Source organism: Procambarus clarkii, chromosome 67, assembly GCF_040958095.1.
Source record: "Procambarus clarkii isolate CNS0578487 chromosome 67, FALCON_Pclarkii_2.0, whole genome shotgun sequence".
In the NCBI taxonomy this organism is placed as follows: domain Eukaryota; kingdom Metazoa; phylum Arthropoda; class Malacostraca; order Decapoda; family Cambaridae; genus Procambarus; species Procambarus clarkii.
Genome location: NC_091216.1, coordinates 4,488,383 through 4,510,366, shown reverse-complemented (window position 1 = coordinate 4,510,366; position 21,984 = coordinate 4,488,383). Strand labels below are relative to the sequence as shown.

At 56.0% G+C, this 21,984-nt stretch overlaps 1 protein-coding gene across 1 annotated transcript in view; it reads left to right on the top strand.

Annotated features, from left to right (window-relative positions):
- Positions 1-21,984, top strand: part of LOC138355512 (uncharacterized) — a 79,981-nt gene that overhangs the window by 6,231 nt on the left and 51,766 nt on the right. Inside the window, exon 2 of the mRNA XM_069310710.1 lies at positions 4,188-4,272. The gene's annotated coding sequence lies outside the window, so the exon portion shown is untranslated. The remainder of the gene's footprint in view (positions 1-4,187; positions 4,273-21,984) is intronic.

The following is a 21,984-nucleotide window of genomic DNA, read 5'->3' as shown; positions in this document are numbered from 1 at the left end:
CCCAGCGTTCATCATGTTGCCCGTTCTCGTTTTCCTGTTGAAACTGTCAAGGCAGTCGCCCAGTATATTGCTGATAGTACGCCTGTTTCTATACATTAGAAGCGTAAGCCTGGCTCCTCTCCTTCCTCCCCAGCGGGTAAAGAAGGCTTCGATGTATTCCTCACATTCCGACTCCGATACTATCCTTGCTTCCACTCCCTTTACAATGGCGGGGTCTCCTGTCCCTCCTATGGAGGTTTCCTTGGTTCCTGATCCTCTCTTGGATGCTGCCCTTGCTCCGGTGCCCACACCTGTTTCTGTCTTTCCTACCCCCGCTTCCCTTGACTGCCTCTCTCTGATGCGTCCTCCCGCTCCAGACTCTGTCCGTTCGCCTCTGGTCCATCCTCCCCTCCCATGTCTCAGTTATCTTTGCTAGCTTTGCCTCTTCCCCGTCACTCTGATTTCACTGATCTCTATCTTGTTCTTCCTTAGTGTACTGTGTTCTACTTTGCCTTTGTTTCTCCTGTATTATCTGTTTCTGTTCTCTCGTTTTTCAGTCTGTCTGTTCTTCAATGGAATATTCGTGATATTTATGCCAACTTCAATGAACTCCAACTTCTGATCACGCAGTTTTCCCCCGTTTTGTGTTTATCTTCTTTGTGTTCATCTTCTGACGAGCTTGGCGCTTGTCATGGTCGCTCCATTGTTATTCCTTTCTCTCCTCCCTTCCAGCTCTTGCTGTGACCCCATGCCTCTACTGCTCTCTTGATCTGTCTTGATATTTCCTTCATCCCCCTACTTTTTCAGTCTCTCATTCAATGTTCTGTGGCCCGTATCTTTGTGAGTAAATGGTCTACATTCTGTTCCATTTATCTCGCTCCGAATGTCCCACTTTCTCTACCTGATCTTAAACACCTATTAGAATCCTTAATAGAGCCTGTGCTCTTTATGGGTGATTTTAACTGTCGGCATACCCTCTTGGGTGATGTGCTGACAAACACCCGGAGCCGCCTTCTTGAACCTTTTGTTCTCTCTTCTTCTGTCTCTTCTAAATTCTGGAGAGCCGACTCATGTTGACTCCTGCACTCGCACCATTTCCAGTCTTGCTCTTTCTATCTGCTTGTCTTTTCTTTATTTGGACTTCACCTGGCGGGTTCTTGATATCCTACATAACAGTGACCATTTCCACATTCTTGATACCTTTTTTGACGCCCTTCCTTCTCTTTACTTAGGTTTTACTTTCCCAGGGCTGACTGGAACCTCTTCACCTTGCGTGCTACTCTTTCAGACCTCTCTGATCTGCCTCTCCCCTGAGCCCTCTTCCTCTTTCATGACACTGTTTTTTATGCTGCCCTCTGTTTTGTTCCTCGCTCTACCTCCAGGGGCGTGCGGAAGTGCGTTCCCTGGTGGAATGCAGACTGTGCTCGGGCTGTCCGCTGTAAGCATGAAGCCTGAACGAAACACCATCGCCGTACGACTCCCTTTTCTTTTCTTTTGTTTCGAAGGGCAAGTGCAATGGCCCGTTGAGTCATCCATAAGGCTAAACGTGAGGGTTTGGCGATCTTTCGTTTCCACCATTACGTCAGACACTCCTCTGCCCCTGATCTGGAAGAAAATCCGCAAGATAGCGGGTAAGCTTGTTCCAGATGTCTCGCCAGTCCTTCACATCCATGGTTCTGTTGTGGCGGATCCATTGCCGGTCGCGACCGAATTCGGTTTTCACTTCTCAACTCTTAGCTCCTTCTCTCATATTCCTCCTTCTTTCCTTACTCGTTAGCCTCTTCTTGAACCTTCTTCCTTAGGTTTGAGGACTTCTCTTCAGCTTCCCTATAACGATCCTTTCTTTCTCTCTCTCTCAGAACTCCTGTCTGCCCTGGCCCTCTGCGGTTCTGTGGCGAGGGGCTCTGATGATATTCATTATGAGATATTTCGCCATCTCCCTCCATGCACGTGTCAGTTTTTACTGAGTGTTTATGACCATGTCTGGGCGTCGTCGTCAGTCCCTGAGGACTGGCTTGAGGCGGTAGTTCTTCCTATTCGGAAACCTGGTTCTCTTGGGTCATCCCCTAAAGACTTCCGCCCCATTGCTTTCACGAGTTGCGTCTGCAAACTCTTTGAGCGTATGGTCAATGTCCGTCTGATGTGGTGCTTGGAACACTATCACCTCCTATTCCCTTCTCAATTTAGCTTTCGCAAGTGTCGCAGCATGACTGATGTCCTCGTGAACTTGGAGGTCTATATTCGTGCTGCCTTTGTTGCGAAGACCTCTGTTGTTGCTGTCGTTTTTGACCTGGAAAAGGCGTATGACACCACCTGGCGATACCATATTCTGTCCCAACTCTATTCTCTTGGTCGTCGTGGTAATCTCCCTCTCTTTCTCCAGAGCTTCCTCTCTCATCGTTTCTTTCGAGTGACAAGTATCAAGAAGTGTCATAATGTAGCCCGGGCTAGAGCCTGAGACAGTTGTCACGAAGTGTCATAATGTATCCCGGGCTGGTGTCTGACACAGGTGTCATGTGACAGAGTAGACCGGGCTGGTGCCTGACACAAGTGTCACGAAGTGTCATAATGTAGCCCGTTCTGGTGCATGAAACAGGTGTCAGGAAGTGTCATAAAGCAGGCCGGGTTGGTGCCTGACACCGGTGTCAGGTGTCATAAAGCAGCCCGGGTTGGTGCCTGACACAGGTGTCAGGAGGTGTCATACAGCAGCCCGGGCTGGTGCCTGACACAGGTGTCAGGAGGTGTCATACAGCAGCCCGGGCTGGTGCATGACACAGGTGTCAGGAGGTGTCATACAGCAGCCCGGGCTGGTGCCTGACACAGGTGTCAGGAGGTGTCATACAGCAGCCCGGGCTGGTGCATGACACAGGTGTCAGGAGGTGTCATACAGCAGCCCGGGCTGGTGCCTGACACAGGTGTCAGGAGGTGTCATACAGCAGCCCGGGCTGGTGCCTGACACAGGTGTCAGGAGGTGTCATACAGCAGCCCGGGCTGGTGCCTGACACAGGTGTCAGGAGGTGTCATACAGCCGCCCGGGCTGGTGCCTGACACAGGTGTCATACAGCAGCCCGGGCTGGTGCCTGACACAGGTGTCAGGAGGTGTCATACAGCCGCCCGGGCTGGTGCCTGACACAGGTGTCATACAGCAGCCCGGGCTGGTGCCTGACACAGGTGTCAGGAGGTGTCATACAGCCGCCCGGGCTGGTGCCTGACACAGGTGTCATACAGCAGCCCGGGCTGGTGCCTGACACAGGTGTCAGGAGGTGTCATACAGCAGCCCGGGCTGGTGCCTGACACAGGTGTCATACAGCAGCCCGGGCTGGTGCCTGACACAGGTGTCAGGTGTCATACAGCAGCCCGGGCTGGTGCCTGACACAGGTATCATACAGCAGCCCGGGCTGGTGCCTGACACAGGTGTCAGGAGGTGTCATACAGCAGCCCGGGCTGGTGCCTGACACAGGTGTCAGGAGGTGTCATACAGCAGCCCGGGCTGGTGCCTGACACAGGTGTCAGGAGGTGTCATACAGCAGCCCGGGCTGGTGCCTGACACAGGTGTCAGGAGGTGTCATACAGCAGCCCGGGCTGGTGCCTGACACAGGTGTCAGGAGGTGTCATACAGCAGCCCGGGCTGGTGCCTGACACAGGTGTCAGGAGGTGTCATACAGCAGCCCGGGCTGGTGCCTGACACAGGTGTCAGGAGGTGTCATACAGCAGCTCGGGCTGGTGCCTGACACAGGTGTCAGGAGGTGTCATACAGCAGCCCGGGCTGGTGCCTGACACAGGTGTCAGGAGGTGTCATACAGCAGCCCGGGCTGGTGCCTGACACAAGTGTCAGGAGGTGTCATACAGCAGCCCGGGCTGGTGCCTGACACAAGTGTCAGGAGGTGTCATACAGCAGCTCGGGCTGGTGCCTGACACAAGTGTCAGGAGGTGTCATACAGCAGCCCGGGCTGGTGCCTGACACAGGTGTCAGGAGGTGTCATACAGCAGCCCGGGCTGGTGCCTGACACAAGTGTCAGGAGGTGTCATACAGCAGCCCGGGCTGGTGCCTGACACAGGTGTCATACAGCAGCCCGGGCTGGTGCCTGACACAGGTGTCAGGAGGTGTCATACAGCAGCCCGGGCTGGTGCCTGACACAGGTGTCAGGAGGTGTCATAAAGCTTGCTGGTTATAATGTGTGTGGTGTTCTCGGGGGCGGCGCCGGCAGAGGACATCAACGTGTGGATGTTTGCCATGGTGGCCGTCGGGAGCGCCTTCCTCGTCTTCGTCGCTATCTCCATGTACCTCCTGTGGTGAGTGGCCCCTTACTCCCTGTAGCTGTGGGCCCCTCCTGTGGTAAGTGTTCCCTTACTCCCTGTAGCTGTGGGCCCCTCCTGTGGTGAGTGTTCCCGTACTCCATGTAGCTGTGGGCCCCTCCTGTGGTGAGTGTTCCCGTACTCCCTGTAGCTGTGGGCCCCTCCTGTGGTGAGTGTTCCCGTACTCCCTGTAGCTTTGGGCCCCTCCTGTGGTGAGTGTTCCTCTTACTCCCTGTAGCTGTGGGCCCCTCCTGTGGTAAGTGTCCCCGTACTCCCTGTAGCTGTGGGCCCCTCCTGTGGTGAGTGTTCCCGTACTCCCTGTAGCTGTGGGCCCCTCCTGTGGTAAGTGTCCCCGTACTCCCTGTAGCTGTGGGCCCCTCCTGTGGTAAGTGTTCCCGTACTTCCTGTAGCTGTGGGCCCCTCCTGTGGTAAGTGTTCCCGTACTCCTTGTAGCTGTGGGCCCCTCCTGTGGTGAGTGTTCCTCTTACTCCCTGTAGCTGTGGGCCCCTCCTGTGGTAAGTGTCCCCTTACTCCCTGTAGCTGTGGGCCCCTCCTGTGGTAAGTGTTCCCGTACTCCCTGTAGCTGTGGGCCCCTCCTGTGGTAAGTGTTCCCGTACTCCTTGTAGCTGTGGGCCCCTCCTGTGGTGAGTGTTCCTCTTACTCCCTGTAGCTGTGGGCCCCTCCTGTGGTAAGTGTCCCCGTACTCCCTGTAGCTGTGGGCCCCTCCTGTGGTAAGTATTCCCGTACTCCCTGTAGCTGTGGGCCCCTCCTGTGGTAAGTGTTCCCGTACTCCTTGTAGCTGTGGGCCCCTCCTGTGGTGAGTGTTCCTCTTACTCCCTGTAGCTGTGGGCCCCTCCTGAGGTGAGTGTCCCCGTACTCCCTGTAGCCGTGGGCCCCTCCTGTAGTGAGTGTTCCTCTTACTCCCTGTAGCTGTGGGCCCCTCCTGTGGTGAGTGTCCCCGTACTCCCTGTAGCTGTGGGCCCCTCCTGTGGTAAGTGTTCCCGTACTCCCTGTAGCTGTGGGCCCCTCCTGTGGTGAGTGTTCCTCTTACTCCCTGTAGCTGTGGGCCCTTCCTGTGGTGAGTGTCCCCGTACTCCCTGTAGCTGTGGGCCCCTCCTGTGGTGAGTGCTCCCCTTACTCCCTGTAACTGTGGGCCCCTCCTGTGGTGAGTGTTCCCTTACTCCCTGTAGCTGTGGGCCCCTCCTTTGGTGAGTGTTCCCGTACTCCCTGTAGCTGTGGGCCCCTCCTGTGGTGAGTGTCCCCGTACTCCCTGTAGCTGTGGGCCCCTCCTGTGGTGAGTGTCCCCGTACTCCCTGTAGCTGTGGGCCCCTCCTGTGGTGAGTGTCCCCGTACTCCCTGTAGCTGTGGGCCCCTCCTGTGGTGAGTGTCCCCGTACTCCCTGTAGCTGTGGGCCCCTCCTGTGGTGAGTGTTCCTCTTACTCCCTGTAGCTGTGGGCCCCTCCTGTGGTGAGTGTTCCTCTTACTCCCAGTAGCTGTGGGCCCCTCCTGTGGTAAGTGTCCCCGTACTCCCTGTAGCTGTGGGCCCCTCCTGTGGTGAGTGTTCCCCTTACTCCCTGTAGCTGTGGGCCCCTCCTGTGGTGAGTGTTCCCCTTACTCCCTGTAGCTGTGGGCCCCTCCTGTGGTGAGTGTTCCTCCTACTCCCTGTAGCTGTGGGCCCCTCCTGTGGTGAGTGTTCCTCTTACTCCCTGTAGCTGTGGGCCCCTCCTGTGGTGAGTGTCCCCGTACTCCCTGTAGCTGTGGGCCCCTCCTGTGGTGAGTGTTCCTCTTACTCCCAGTAGCTGTGGGCCCCTCCTGTGGCGAGTGTTCCTCTTACTCCCAGTAGCTGTGGGCCCCTCCTGTGGTAAGTGTCCCCGTACTCCCTGTAGCTGTGGGCCCCTCCTGTGGTGAGTGTTCCCTTACTCCCTGAAGCTGTGGGCCCCTCCTGTGGTAAGTGTCCCCGTACTCCCTGTAGCTGTGGGCCCCTCCTGTGGTGAGTGTTCCCCTTACTCCCTGTAGCTGTGGGCCCCTCCTGTGGTGAGTGTTCCTCTTACTCCCTGTAGCTGTGGGCCCCTCCTGTGGTGAGTGTTCCTCTTACTCCCTGTAGCTGTGGGCCCCTCCTGTGGTGAGTGTTCCTCTTACTCCCTGTAGCTGTGGGCCCCTCCTGTGGTAAGTGTCCCGGTACTCCCTGTAGCTGTGGGCCCCTCCTGTGGTGAGTGTTCCTCTTACTCCCTGTAGCTGTGGGCCCCTCCTGTGGCGAGTGTTCCTCTTACTCCCAGTAGCTGTGGGCCCCTCCTGTGGTAAGTGTCCCCGTACTTCCTGTAGCTGTGGGCCCCTCCTGTGGTGAGTGTTCCCTTACTCCCTGAAGCTGTGGGCCCCTCCTGTGGTGAGTGTTCCCGTACTCCCTGTAGCTGTGGGCCCCTCCTGTGGTGAGTGTTCCCCTTACTCCCTGTAGCTGTGGGCCCCTCCTGTGGTAAGTGTCCCCGTACTCCCTGTAGCTGTGGGCCCCTCCTGTGGTGAGTGTTCCCCTTACTCCCTGTAGCTGTGGGCCCCTCCTGTGGTGAGTGTTCCTCTTACTCCCTGTAGCTGTGGGCCCCTCCTGTGGTGAGTGTTCCTCTTACTCCCTGTAGCTGTGGGCCCCTCCTGTGGTGAGTGTTCCTCTTACTCCCTGTAGCTGTGGGCCCCTCCTGTGGTAAGTGTCCCGGTACTCCCTGTAGCTGTGGGCCCCTCCTGTGGTGAGTGTTCCTCTTACTCCCTGTAGCTGTGGGCCCCTCCTGTGGTGAGTGTTCCTCTTACTCCCTGTAGCTGTGGGCCCCTTTTGTGGTGAGTGTTCCTCTTACTCCCTGTAGCTGTGGGCCCCTCCTGTGGTGAGTGTTCCTCTTACTCCCTGTAGCTGTGGGCCCCTCCTGTGGTGAGTGTTCCTCTTACTCCCTGTAGCTGTGGGCCCCTCCTGTGGTGAGTGTTCCTTTACTCCCTGTAGCTGTGGGCCCCTCCTGTGGTGAGTGTTCTTCTTACTCCCTGTAGCTGTGGGCCCCTCCTGTGGTGAGTGTTCCTCTTACTCCCTGTAGCTGTGGGCCCCTCCTGTGGTGAGTGTTCCTCTTACTCCCTGTAGCTGTGGGCCCCTCCTGTGGTGAGTGTTCCTCTTACTCCCTGTAGCTGTGGGCCCCTCCTGTGGTGAGTGTCCCGGTACTCCCTGTAGCTGTGGGCCCCTCCTGTGGTGAGTGTTCCTCTTATTCCCTGTAGCTGTGGGCCCCTCCTGTGGTGAGTGTTCCTCTTACTCCCTGTAGCTGTGGGCCCCTCCTGTGGTGAGTGTTCCTCTTACTCCCTGTAGCTGTGGGCCCCTCCTGTGGTGAATGTTCCTCTTACTCCCTGTAGCTGTGGGCCCCTCCTGTGGTGAGTGTTCCTTTACTCCCTGTAGCTGTGGGCCCCTCCTGTGGTGAGTGTTCCCTTACTCCCTGTAGCTGTGGGCCCCTCCTGTGGTGAGTGTTCCCCTTACTCCTTGTAGCTGTCGGCCCCTCCTGTGGTGAGTGTCCCCTTACTCCCTGTAGCTGTGGGCCCCCTCCTGTGGTGAGTGTTCCTCTTACTCCCTGTAGCTGTGGGCCCCTCCTGTGGTGAGTGTTCCTCTTACTCCCTGTAGCTGTGGGCCCCTCCTGTGGTGAGTGTTCCCCTTACTCCCTGTAGCTGTGGGCCCCTCCGTGGTGAGTGTTCCCCTTACTCCCTGTAGCTGTGGGCCCCTCCTGTGGTGAGTGTTTCCCTTACTCCCTGTAGCTGTGGGCCCCTCCTGTGGTAAGTGTCCCTGTACTCCCTGTAGCTGTGGGCCCCTCCTGTGGTGAGTGTTCCCCTTACTCCCTGTAGCTGTGGGCCCCTCCTGTGGTGAGTGTTCCTCTTACTCCCTGTAGCTGTGGACCCCCTCCTGTGGTAAGTGTCCCCGTACTCCCTGTAGCTGTGGGCCCCTCCTGTGGTGAGTGTTCCTCTTACTCCCTGTAGCTGTGGGCCCCTCCTGTGGCAAGTGTCCCCGTATTCCCTGTAGCTGTGGGCCCCTCCTGTGGTGAGTGTTCCTCTTACTCCCTGCAGCTGTGGGCCCCTCCTGTGGTAAGTGTCCCCGTACTCCCTGTAGCTGTGGGCCCCTCCTGTGGTGAGTGTTCCTCTTACTCCCTGTAGCTGTGGGCCCCCTCCTGTGGTGAGTGTTCCCTTACTCCCTGTAGCTGTGTGCCCCTCCTGTGGTGAGTGTTCCTCTTACTCCCTGTAGCTGTGGGCCCCTCCTGTGGTAAGTGTCCCCGTACTCCCTGTAGCTGTGGGCCCCTCCTGTGGTGAGTGTTCCTCTTACTCCCTGTAGCTGTGGGCCCCTCCTGTGGTGAGTGTTCCCCTTACTCCCTGTAGCTGTGGGCCCCTCCTGTGGTAAGTGTTCCTCTTACTCCCTGTAGCTGTGGGCCCCTCCTGTGGTGAGTGTTCCCATACTCCCTGTAGCTGTGGGCCCCTCCTGTGGTGAGTGTTCCTCTTACTCCCTGTAGCTGTGGGCCCCTCCTGTGGTGAGTGCTCCCCTTACTCCCTGTAGCTGTGGGCCCCTCCTGTGGTGAGTGTTCCCTTTACTCCCTGTAGCTGTGGGCCCCTCCTGTGGTGAGTGTTCCCCTTACTCCCTGTAGCTGTGGGCCCCTCCTGTGGTAAGTTTCCCCATACTCCCTGTAGCTGTGGGCCCCTCCTGTGGTGAGTGTTCCTCTTACTCCCTGTAGCTGTGGGCCCCTCCTGTGGTGAGTGTTCCCCTTACTCCCTGTAGCTGTGGGCCCCTCCTGTGGTAAGTGTCCCCGTACTCCCTGTAGCTGTGGGCCCCTCCTGTGGTGAGTGTTCCTCTTACTCCCTGTAGCCGTGGGCCACTCCTGTGGTGAGTATTCCCCTTACTCCCTGTGGTAAGTGTCCCCTTACTCCCTGTAGCTGTGGGCCCCTCCTGTGGTGAGGGTTCCCTTTACTCCCTGTAGCTGTGGGCCCCTCCTGTGGTGACTGGCCCCTTACTCCCAGTAGCTGTGGGCCCCCTCCTGTGGCGAGTGTTCCCCTTTCTCCCTGTAGCTGTGGGCCCCTCCTGTGGTGAGTGTCCCCTTACTCCCTGTAGCTGTGGGCCCCTCCTGTGGTGAGTGTTCCCTTTACTCCCTGTAGCTGTGGGCCCCTCCTGTGGTGAGTGGCCCCTTACTCCCTGTAGCTGTGGGCCCCTCTTGTGGTGAGTGTTCCCTTACTCCCTGTAGCTGTGGGCCCCTCCTGTGGTGAGTGTTCCCTTTACTCCCTGTAGCTGTGGGCCCCTCCTGTGGTGAGTGGCCCTTTACTCCCTGTAGCTGTGGGCCCCCTCCTGTGGTGAGTGTTCCCTTACTCCCTGTAGCTGTGGGCCCCTCCTGTGGTGAGTGTTCCCTTTACTCCCTGTAGCTGTGGGCCCCTCCTGTGGTGAGTGTTCCCCTTACTCCCTGTAGCTGTGGGCCCCTCCTGTGGTAAGTGTCCCCGTACTCCCTGTAGCTGTGTGCCCCTCCTGTGGTGAGTGTTCCCCTTACTCCCTGTAGCTGTGGGCCCCTCCTGTGGTGAGTGTTCCTCTTACTCCCTGTAGCTGTGGGCCCCTCCTGTGGTGAGTGTTCCTCTTACTCCCTGTAGCTGTGGGCCCCTCCTGTGGTGAGTGTTCCTCTTACTCCCTGTAGCTGTGGGCCCCTCCTGTGGTAAGTCTCCCGGTACTCCCTGTAGCTGTGGGCCCCTCCTGTGGTGAGTGTTCCTCTTACTCCCTGTAGCTGTGGGCCCCTCCTGTGGTAAGTGTCCCGGTACTCCCTGTAGCTGTGGGCCCCTCCTGTGGTGAGTGTTCCTCTTACTCCCTGTAGCTGTGGGCCCCTCCTGTGGTGAGTGTTCCTCTTACTCCCTGTAGCTGTGGGCCCCTCCTGTGGTGAGTGTTCCTCTTACTCCCTGTAGCTGTGGGCCCCTCCTGTGGTGAGTGTTCCTTTACTCCCTGTAGCTGTGGGCCCCTCCTGTGGTGAGTGTTCCCTTACTCCCTGTAGCTGTGGGCCCCTCCTGTGGTGAGTGTTTCCCTTACTCCCTGTAGCTGTCGGCCCCTCCTGTGGTGAGTGTCCCCTTACTCCCTGTAGCTGTGGGCCCCCTCCTGTGGTGAGTGTTCCTCTTACTCCCTGTAGCTGTGGGCCCCTCCTGTGGTGAGTGTTCCTCTTACTCCCTGTAGCTGTGGGCCCCTCCTGTGGTGAGTGTTCCCCTTACTCCCTGTAGCTGTGGGCCCCTCCGTGGTGAGTGTTCCCCTTACTCCCTGTAGCTGTGGGCCCCTCCTGTGGTGAGTGTTTCCCTTACTCCCTGTAGCTGTGGGCCCCTCCTGTGGTAAGTGTCCCTGTACTCCCTGTAGCTGTGCGCCCCTCCTGTGGTGAGTGTTCCCCTTACTCCCTGTAGCTGTGGGCCCCTCCTGTGGTGAGTGTTCCTCTTACTCCCTGTAGCTGTGGACCCCCTCCTGTGGTAAGTGTCCCCGTACTCCCTGTAGCTGTGGGCCCCTCCTGTGGTGAGTGTTCCTCTTACTCCCTGTAGCTGTGGGCCCCTCCTGTGGCAAGTGTCCCCGTATTCCCTGTAGCTGTGGGCCCCTCCTGTGGTGAGTGTTCCTCTTACTCCCTGCAGCTGTGGGCCCCTCCTGTGGTAAGTGTCCCCGTACTCCCTGTAGCTGTGGGCCCCTCCTGTGGTGAGTGTTCCTCTTACTCCCTGTAGCTGTGGGCCCCTCCTGTGGTGAGTGTTCCCCTTACTCCCTGTAGCTGTGGGCCCCTCCTGTGGTGAGTGTTCCTCTTACTCCCTGTAGCTGTGGGCCCCCTCCTGTGGTGAGTGTTCCCTTACTCCCTGTAGCTGTGTGCCCCTCCTGTGGTGAGTGTTCCTCTTACTCCCTGTAGCTGTGGGCCCCTCCTGTGGTAAGTGTCCCCGTACTCCCTGTAGCTGTGGGCCCCTCCTGTGGTGAGTGTTCCTCTTACTCCCTGTAGCTGTGGGCCCCTCCTGTGGTGAGTGTTCCCCTTACTCCCTGTAGCTGTGGGCCCCTCCTGTGGTAAGTGTTCCTCTTACTCCCTGTAGCTGTGGGCCCCTCCTGTGGTGAGTGTTCCCATACTCCCTGTAGCTGTGGGCCCCTCCTGTGGTGAGTGTTCCTCTTACTCCCTGTAGCTGTGGGCCCCTCCTGTGGTGAGTGCTCCCCTTACTCCCTGTAGCTGTGGGCCCCTTCTGTGTTGAGTGTTCCCTTACTCCCTGTAGCTGTGGGCCTCTCCTGTGGTGAGTGTCCCCGTACTCCCTGTAGCTGTGGGCCCCTCCTGTGGTGAGTGTTCCTCTTACTCCCTGCAGCTGTGGGCCCCTCCTGTGGTGAGTGTTCCTCTTACTCCCTGTAGCTGTGGGCCCCTCCTGTGGTGAGTGTTCCTCTTACTCCCTGCAGCTGTGGGCCCCTCCTGTGGTGAGTGTTCCCTTACTCCCTGTAGATGTGGCCCCTCCTGTGGTAAGTGTTCCTCTTACTCCCTGTAGCTGTGGGCCCCTCCTGTGGTAAGTGTTCCCGTACTCCCTGTAGCTCTGGGCACCCTCCTGTGGTGAGTGTTCCCTTACTCCCCGTAGCTGTGGGCCCCTCCTGTGGTGAGTGTTCCCTTACTCCCTGTAGCTGTGGGCCCCTCCTGTGGTGAGTGTTCCCTTACTCCCTGTAGCTGTGGGCCCCCTCCTGTACTGAGTGTCCCCTTACTTCCTGTAGCTGTGGGCCCCTCCTGTGGTGAGTGTTCCCTTACTCCCTGTAGCTGTGGGCCCCCTCCTGTGGTGAGTGTTCCCTTACTCCCTGTAGCTGTGGGCCCCTCCTGTGGTGAGTGTTCCTCTTACTCCCTGTAGCTGTGGGCCCCTCCTGTGGCAAGTGTCCCCGTATTCCCTGTAGCTGTGGGCCCCTCCTGTGGTGAGTGTTCCTCTTACTCCCTGCAGCTGTGGGCCCCTCCTGTGGTAAGTGTCCCCGTACTCCCTGTAGCTGTGGGCCCCTCCTGTGGTGAGTGTTCCTCTTACTCCCTGTAGCTGTGGGCCCCTCCTGTGGTGAGTGTTCCCCTTACTCCCTGTAGCTGTGGGCCCCTCCTGTGGTGAGTGTTCCTCTTACTCCCTGTAGCTGTGGGCCCCCTCCTGTGGTGAGTGTTCCCTCACTCCCTGTAGCTGTTTGCCCCTCCTGTGGTGAGTGTTCCTCTTACTCCCTGTAGCTGTGGGCCCCTCCTGTGGTGAATGTTCCCATACTCCCTGTAGCTGTGGGCCCCTCCTGTGGTGAGTGTTCCTCTTACTCCCTGTAGCTGTGGGCCCCTCCTGTGGTGAGTGTTCCCTTTACTCCCTGTAGCTGTGGGCCCCTCCTGTGGTGAGTGTTCCCCTTACTCCCTGTAGCTGTGGGCCCCTCCTGTGGTGAGTGTCCCCTTACTCCCTGTTGCTGTGGGCCACTCCTGTGGTGAGTGTTCCTCTTACTCCCTGTAGCTGTGGGCCACTCCTGTGGTGAGTGTTCCCCTTACTCCCTGTAGCTGTGGGCCCCTCCTGTGGTGAGTGTTCCTCTTACTCCCTGTAGCTGTGGGCCCCTCCTGTGGTGAGTGGCCCCTTACTCCCTGTAGCTGTGGGCCCCTCCTGTGGTGAGTGTTCCCCTTACTCCCTGTAGCTGTGGGCCCCTCCTGTGGTAAGTTTCCCCGTACTCCCTGTAGCTGTGGGCCCCTCCTGTGGTGAGTGTTCCTCTTACTCCCTGTAGCTGTGGGCCCCTCCTGTGGTGAGTGTTCCCCTTACTCCCTGTAGCTGTGGGCCCCTCCTGTGGTAAGTGTCCCCGTACTCCCTGTAGCTGTGGGCCCCTCCTGTGGTGAGTGTTCCTCTTACTCCCTGTAGCTGTGGGCCACTCCTGTGGTGAGTATTCCCCTTACTCCCTGTGGTAAGTGTCCCCTTACTCCCTGTAGCTGTGGGCCCCTCCTGTGGTGAGGGTTCCCTTTACTCCCTGTAGCTGTGGGCCCCTCCTGTGGTGACTGGCCCCTTACTCCCAGTAGCTGTGGGCCCCCTCCTGTGGCGAGTGTTCCCCTTTCTCCCTGTAGCTGTGGGCCCCTCCTGTGGTGAGTGTCCCCTTACTCCCTGTAGCTGTGGGCCCCTCCTGTGGTGAGTGTTCCCTTTACTCCCTGTAGCTGTGGGCCCCTCCTGTGGTGAGTGGCCCCTTACTCCCTGTAGCTGCGGGCCCCTCCTGTGGTGAGTGTTCCCTTACTCCCTGTAGCTGTGGGCCCCTCCTGTGGTGAGTGTTCCCTTTACTCCCTGTAGCTGTGGGCCCCTCCTGTGGTGAGTGGCCCTTTACTCCCTGTAGCTGTGGGCCCCCTCCTGTGGTGAGTGTTCCCTTACTCCCTGTAGCTGTGGGCCCCTCCTGTGGTGAGTGTTCCCTTTACTCTCTGTAGCTGTGGGCCCCTCCTGTGGTGAGTGTCCCCTTACTCCCTGTAGCTGTGGGCCCCTCCTGTGGTGAGTGTCCCCTTACTCCCTGTAGCTGTGGGCCCCTCCTGTGGTGAGTGTCCCCTTACTCCCTGTAGCTGTGGGCCCCTCCTGTGGTGAGTGTTCCCCTTACTCCCTGCAGCTGTGGGCCCCTTCTGTGTTGAGTGTTCCCTTACTCCCTGTAGCTGTGGGCCTCTCCTGTGGTGAGTGTCCCCGTACTCCCTGTAGCTGTGGGCCCCTCCTGTGGTGAGTGTTCCTCTTACTCCCTGCAGCTGTGGGCCCCTCCTGTGGTGAGTGTTCCTCTTACTCCCTGTAGCTGTGGGCCCCTCCTGTGGTGAGTGTTCCTCTTACTCCCTGCAGCTGTGGGCCCCTCCTGTGGTGAGTGTTCCCTTACTCCCTGTAGCTGTGGCCCCTCCTGTGGTAAGTGTTCCTCTTACTCCCTGTAGCTGTGGGCCCCTCCTGTGGTAAGTGTCCCCGTACTCCCTGTAGCTGTGGGCACCCTCCTGTGGTGAGTGTTCCCTTACTCCCCGTAGCTGTGGGCCCCTCCTGTGGTGAGTGTTCCCTTACTCCCTGTAGCTGTGGGCCCCTCCTGTGGTGAGTGTTCCCTTACTCCCTGTAGCTGTGGGCCCCCTCCTGTACTGAGTGTCCCCTTACTTCCTGTAGCTGTGGGCCCCTCCTGTGGTGAGTGTTCCCTTACTCCCTGTAGCTGTGGGCCCCCTCCTGTGGTGAGTGTTCCCTTACTGCCTGTAGGTGTGGGCCCCTCCTGTGGTCAGTGTCCCCTTACTCCCTGTAGCTGTGGGCACCCTCTTGGGTAAGTGGCCCCTTACTCCCTGTAGCTGTTGCCACCCTCTTGGGTAAGTGGCCCCTTACTTTCTGTACTTGTTGGCACTCTCTTTGGTAAGTGGCCCCTTACTCCCTGTAGCTGTTGGCCCCCACTTGGGTAAGTGACCCTGTACTTCGTATAGCTGTTGGCACCCTCTTGGGTAAGTGGCACCTTTCTTCCTGTAGCTGTTGGCACCCTCTTGGGTAAGTGTCCTCTTACTCCCTTTAGCTGTTGGCACCGTATTTGGTAAGTGGCCCCTTACTCTTTGAAGCTGTTGGCACCCTCTTGGATAAGTGGCCCCTTACTCCCCGTAGCTTTTGGCACCTTCATAAGAAAGTGGCCCCTTACTTCCTGTAGCTGTTAGCACCGTCTTGGGTAAGTGGTCCCTTACTTTCTGTAGCTGTCGGCACCCTCTTGGGTATGTGGCCCCTTACTCCCTGTAGCTGTTGGCATCCTCATGGGTAAGTGGCCCCATACGTCCTGTAGCTGTTCGCACCCTCATAAGAAAGTGGCCCCTTACTCCCTGTGGCTGTTGGCACTATCTTGGGTAAGTGGCCTTTCTCTTTGTAGCTGTTGGCACCCTCTGGGGCAAGTGGCCCCTTACTTTCTGTAGCTGTTGGCACCCTCTTGGGTAAGTGGCCCTTTACTTCCTGTAGCTGTTGGCACCCTCTTGGGTAAGTGGCCCCTTACTCTCTGTAGCTGTTGTCACCCTCTTGGGTAAGTGGCCCATTACCTCTTGTAACTGTTGGCACCCATTAACTGAAGAGCTTGCTTCCGTTTCCTAAAATGTGAACGAGGTAATTATACAGGATTTATTTTGAATGAAACCATACTGTGTACACTTTGAGGGTGTGCACTGTGAGTCTGGCAATTGTATTCTGCCTTAGGATTCTGTTCGTGGTTTTATTTATATGTAAGATTAGACTCACTGATCCATAGTGTTCGCAGGAACTCTTCCTGACTTTTTAAAAGATGGGGGTAAGTAAGTAATTATCAAAAGAAGGCACCAAACCGGGAAGGCTATGGAGCACCATCAAATGTGCGAAATAATCAGAGGGCGCTAAATATCACCAAGGAGGCCAATACGAGAACAAAAACGCATAAGGCGAACGATATCAAAAGTATCCAAGTCACCAAGAATTCTATTGAGGGACAGGTGACCGGGAGGGGTCGTCAGAAAGCAAGACACACACTCGTCCTGGAAGTCAGGACATTCAAGAAGGACATGCACGGCCGTAAAAGGGACAATGCAATTAGGACAATGAGCAGCAGGGCGGCGCTCCATCAAGTGACCATGGGTTAAGCAAGTATGGCCAATACGCAACCTCGCCAGAGCCGTTTCCCATCGCCGGTTACGGTGGTAGGAGGACGGCCACGAGGAAATACAACATTTAAGAGTACGTAGATTGTTACCAGTAACAGACGACCAAGAAGCCTGCCAACGGGTAAGGATGGAGGTATGGATAAACGGGTAAAAGTTGGAATATGGAATACCTTTACGAGAGATGGGACAAAAGCAGACAGCTTCCTTGGGGGCAGCATCCACACGCTCATTTAAAGACACACCAATATGGCTGGGAACCCAACAAAACTCAACCGACTTAAATTTACTGTGAACAACAAACAGCCAATGCTGGATCTCGACCACTACTTGATGAACCAGATTAAAGGACCCGAGAGCCATGATGGCACTACGAGAGTCAACAACAACTATAAAGGAAGACTGAAAACGAGAAAGCAGGAGACGAAGAGCATAGAGAATAGCATAAAGCTCCGCTGTGAAGATGCTAGTCTCCGGAGGTAAGTGACACATATAAGTGCGATCAGGAAAAACAACAGAGGAGCCAACACCGTCCGCAGAATCAGACCCATCGGTGAAGACCGAAACGGAGCGGGAGTGAGAAGAAAAGTGCTCAAGGAAAAGGCGTTTTAGAACCATAGGAGGGGTAAAAGCTTTAATGATGCGGGTCAAGGATGAACAAAACAGCGGAAGGGGGAATCTCCACGGGGACAAAGAAGGAACAACATGAGGAGAAACATCAGAAATATGATCGGAAAGAGAATCCTGTAAGCGACATAACCGGACAGAAAGAGGGAGGTGGTGAAGAGGAACAGGAACCGCAGGAGGGTTAAAAGTTAAAGTACGACAGAGGCGAGAGGAAGGATGTTGTAAGGACCGCGCAAGATAGCGAAGACAGTAGCGATCACGGCGGTATCGGAGAGACAGGAAGCAAGTGTCAACATACAAGCTAAGGACGGGAGTCGAACGAAAGGCACCAGAACTGAGGCACAACCCAGTATGGTGCAAAGCATCAGGACGGCGAAGAGTAGAAGGAGAAGCAGAAAAGTGAGCAGGGCAACCATAATCGAGCTAAGACAGGACGAGAGAGGAATGTAAAGCAAGGAGAGTGCGCCTATCTGCCCCCCAAGAAAAGTGGGACAATACCCGAATGAGGGTAAGGACTTTAGAGCACTCAACACGGAGGTAAGAGATATGGGGAGACCAAGACAATCAAGTGTCAAGGAATAAGCCCAAAAGATTCGCGGAGTCTTTGTACTCAAGGGGATGACCATAAAGTGACAGAAGGACGAAGAACGACCAATTTCCGAGTAAATGTCATGGCACATGTCTTAATAGTAGAGAACTTGAAGCCATGATCGGTAGCCCAAGACGACACGGCATCAATCGCAAAATGAAGCCGGCGTTGAAGGAGAGGCGAATGATCACCATGACAGCAAAGGGTAAGATCATCGACATAGAGAGCGGAGAAGACACCTGAAGGAAGAGAGGAAAGAAGACCATTGAGGGTAACCAGAAAAAGTGTAGTGCTCAGAACACTACCCTGGGGCACACCTTCGTATTGCTGAAAAGAGGCAGAGAGAGCGGTACCAAGTCGCACCCGAAAGGAACGACGAGAGAGGAAGCTGCGGAGAAAGAGAGGGAGATGACCACGAAGACCAAAAGAATGAAGTTGAGATGGAATATGATATCGCCAAGTGGTGTCGTAAGCCTTTTCCAGGTCAAAAAGGACGGCAACAACGGAGGTCTTTGCAGCAAAAGCAGTACGAATATAGACCTCCAAGTTCACCAGGACATCTGTCGTGCTGCGGCACTTGCGGACATCAAATTGAGAAGGGGAGAGGAGGTGATGGTGTTCCAGGAACCACATCAGACGAATGTTAACCTTACGTTCAAAGAGTTTGCAGACACAACATGTGAGGGCAATAGGGCGAATGTCCTTAGGGGATGTTCCCAGAGACCCTGGTTTGCGAACAGGGAAAACAACGGCATAGAGTCAGTCCTCAGGGGACTGACGGCGACTCCCAGATCTGATTATACAGACTCAGTAAATACCGAGACGTGCACGGAGGGAGATGGCCAAGCATCTCATAATGAATACCATCGGAGCCTGCCGCCGTAGAACCGCAGAGGGCCAGGGCAGAACGAAGTTCAGAGAGAGAGAAGGGATCGTTATAGGGAAGTCGAAAACGAGTGCAGGAATCTAAAGGACGAGACTCAAGGACAGGTTTACGAAGAAGGAAATATTGGGAAAGATGAAAACCAAAGCTAACAGAAGAAAATTGGGAACCCAGTTCGCTAGCGACCTACAACGGGCCCGCCACACGAGTACCATGGAGGTGAAGGACCAGTGAAACATCGGGAACTAACCTATCCGCTATCTTGCGGATACGCTTCCAGATCTGTGGCAGAGGAGTTTCGGACGTAATGGTGGAGATATAAGATGCCCAACATTCACGTTTAGCCATACGGAAGACCCTACGGGCCACCTCACTCACCTTCCGAAAGAAAAGAAAAGAATTGGCAGTCTGCCGACCGCGGTGTCTCTTCCAGGCTGCACGCTTACAGCGGACAGCCCGAGCACAGTCTACATTCCACCAGGGAACACACTTCCGTGTGTTCCAAGAGAGGAAGAGCGAGGAATAGAGCGGAGGGCAGCGTCGAAGACAGTGTCATGAAAAAGGAGGAGAGAGCGAGGGAGAGGCAGAAGGGAGAGATCAGAGAGTGTAGCACTGAGACTAAGGAGGTTCCAGTCCGCTTTCGCGAACTGCCACCTAGGGAAGGGTAGGGGAGGGCGAAAAGAGAAAAAGGTGACAAGAATGGGTAAATGGTCATTGCCATGGAAGTCATCAAAAACCTGCCACGTGAAATCTAAGTAAAGAGAAGACGAGCAAAGAGAAAGATCAAGACAGGAAAGGGTGCGATTCCGTGAATCCAAATGCGTGGGCTCACCAGAAATCAGACGAGACAGGGAAGAAGAGAGGATAAACGGCTCAAGAAGGCGACCCCGGGTTTTTCGTCAGAACATCACCCCAAAGGAAATGACGACAATTGAAATCACCCAGCAGGAGCACAGGCTCCGGCAAGGAATCCAGTAAGTGTTTCTGAAAAGGAAGAGAAAGCGGGACACTCGGGGGGAGATAAATGGAACAAACAGTGTACAATTTCCCAACAATGATACGAGCAGCAGAACAATGGAGAGGTGAAGGAAAAAGTTAGGAGACAAAGGGAACATCAGAGCGAATCAAGAGAGCAGAAGAGTTATGAGCCCCAGGAACACCTGGGCGGGGGGGGGGGGGGGGGGGGGAAGAGAAAGGAATAACCACAACAGCGACCAGGACGAGCACCAAGCATCGGCTCCTAGAGACAGACACAAAGGGGTGAAAATCACGAAATCAGAAGTTGGAGTTCAAGGAAATTGGCGTAATAACCCCGAACGTTCCATTGAAGAATAGACATCGCCAAGAAGAGAAAGGACAACAACTGAGAACAAGGAAAAAACAAAGGCGAAAGAGCAGCATAGCACGTTAAAGAAGATCAGGTTCGGGATCAGGGTCAGCAAAGTCAGAGGGCATGGGTAAACTGAGCAAAGATGGAAGGAAGGAAGCGGGAGAACAGACCAGAGGTGGACAGGCGGGATCCAGAGGAGGAGGAGGAGGCAACCAAGAGGAGTAGTCAAGGACAGCAGCAGGAAGAGGGGGAATAGAAAGAGGGGAGCGTACCTCAGCAAGAGCAGCAACCAAGAGGGATGCGGGGGCCAAAGAAACTTCCATAGCAGGAACAGGGGGCGCAACCACTGAAATGGAAGGGGAAGGGGCGATAGAGTCAGAAGTAGGGGCCGAGGAAGAAAGCAAAGCCTTCTTACCCTCTGGGGAAGAGGAATGAGAGGAGCCAGGCTTACGCTTCTGACTTAGAGACAGGTGTCCCAGCAACTACGTACTGGGCAACAGATTCCAGCGTCTCAACAGGAGAAGCTGAACAAGAGCACACACGACGGCCGGTAGGAGAGCGATGGACATCAGCCTGCACTGACAGGCGGCGGGGAGACTCAATAGATGGAGGGGGAAGGATGATCGGAGGGAGACGAGGAAGAAGACATAGGAGACATGACAGACCAGGCAGAAAGAAGGGGAATCCCAGACAGAGGACCAGGAGGGGACCCTTCTGGACATAACTCAAAGGAACAGAGGAGGGGGCAGTGGGTGTATCATAGTCCAAGGCCCGGAAACGGTTGTGGGTCTGAGGAAGGTGGGAAGGACCAGGAGAGGTAGAGGTAACACACGAGCATAAGGCGGGAGCCGGCGAATCTGGCGCCTCGCCTCAGGAAAAGATAAACGCTCCCGGTGCTTCAAGTTGAGGATGGCTGCCTCAAGCTTGTAATGGATACAGGCACGGGAGAAGGTGAGGCCCAACTGTGGTGGGCCTCACCGCAGTTGAGGCAAAGAGCCTGGGGAGAAGTGCACTCCGACTTAGTGACCTTCGCCCCCACACAAAGGACAGAGAGAGACTGTCCCAGAGCAGCGGAGGGCACCATGTCCAAACCTCCAGCACTTGTTACAAAGTCTAGAAGGAATGTACTCCTGGACAGAGCACCTGGCACCAGCAAGAATGACAGAGGATGGAAGGGTCCTACCATCAAAGGAAATCTTCACAACCCGAAGGGGTTGACGGCGACGACCACGAGGGGGATGATTAAATGAGTCTACCTGGAGGACAGAATGACCTTAGGCATCAAGGATATGCAGAATATCAAGGTGGCAGTCCTGCAGATTCCGAACACCGGTCGCAACATGGAGCGGGAGGAAAATAGTGCCAACACTGGCATTTAATCGAGTGTTCTTTGAGACCCGAACAGGGATCTTGCCAAGGCAGGATAAGGCAGCCAAGCGGGAAGCTGCATCCTGAGAAGGAGTAGCAATGACACGTGCACTGAGACAAGTGGGTTTTGAAGGTAACAGAGTCATCCACGGAATCAACAAGATGCTGATGGTGGGAGAAATCATCAGGAGGCGCAGAATCAAGAAGGAGGAGATCAAAGTATTTGGCCCATGAAACTGGACCAAACAAGGCCTGATATGCATCAGTACGGGAAGGAATCGAGCGAGTGCGGCCGTGGCACGGACGGCGTTGAGAACCCCCAGAGAGAGTGGGGTTAAAAGGTGCAGTAGTCACAACGAGAGATTTAGCCGCACTAGGGGACGAAGTGGTCACCACTGGGGGCTTGAGGCTCGTCCCAACCACAAAGGAGGGAGGGGAGCTGGGGGAAGAAATCAGGATGGTCAAAGGAGGAGCAAGATCGGGGCCCAACGCAGCGGGGGCTACAGAGCCCAGTCTTCCAATACAGGCCGATTCGGGGGCTTGGTCGCCCACCCCACGAGCCTGATAGGGTACAACAGTAACATTCATCGACATACAGACGAAGAGAGACCAGTTCATCCACGAATGTGCCCCCATACGCACCATGGAGCCACAATTAGAGGCAGGACACCCAACAGGTAGCTATCGCCGATCGTGCCGGGGCCCCCTAGGGGTGCGTCGTGAGTATACGCCCCACAAACGTCACCATATGAACCATCAGTCCTTCGCGATCGGGTTCAGCGATGAAAGGGGGGATAGACAATAAAAGGTTTCCCTCGCTCGAGACGTTGGGTACTACAGTTATACGGGTGCAAGAGTATGCCTCCTCCAGCACCCGGGCGTCAAAATAGAAGAAGTCCAAAGAGGATAACCAAAACAAGCAAAAGGTCGGCAGGAAACGACCTGGTGCTTGGTGCTTGTCCTGGTGCTTGGTGCTTGTCCTAATGCTTGGTGCTTGGTGCTTGTCGATGCTTGGTGCTTGTCCTGGTCGTTTTCGTGGCTATTTCTTTCTCTCCCCCCCACCCCCAGCCGTTTCTGGGGCTTCTAATTCTTCTGCTCTCTTGATTCGTGCTGATGTTCCCTTTGTTCCTTTACTTTTTCCTTCGCCTCTCCATTGTTCTGCTGCTCGTATCTTTGTGGGGAAATGGTACACAGTTTGTTCCATTTATCTCCCCCCGAGTGTCCCGCTTTCTCTTCCTGGTTTTGAAACACCTCTTGGACTCCTTGCCGGATCCTGTGCTCCTGCTGGGTGACTTCAATTGTCGTCATTCTCTTTGGGGTGACGTTCTGACGA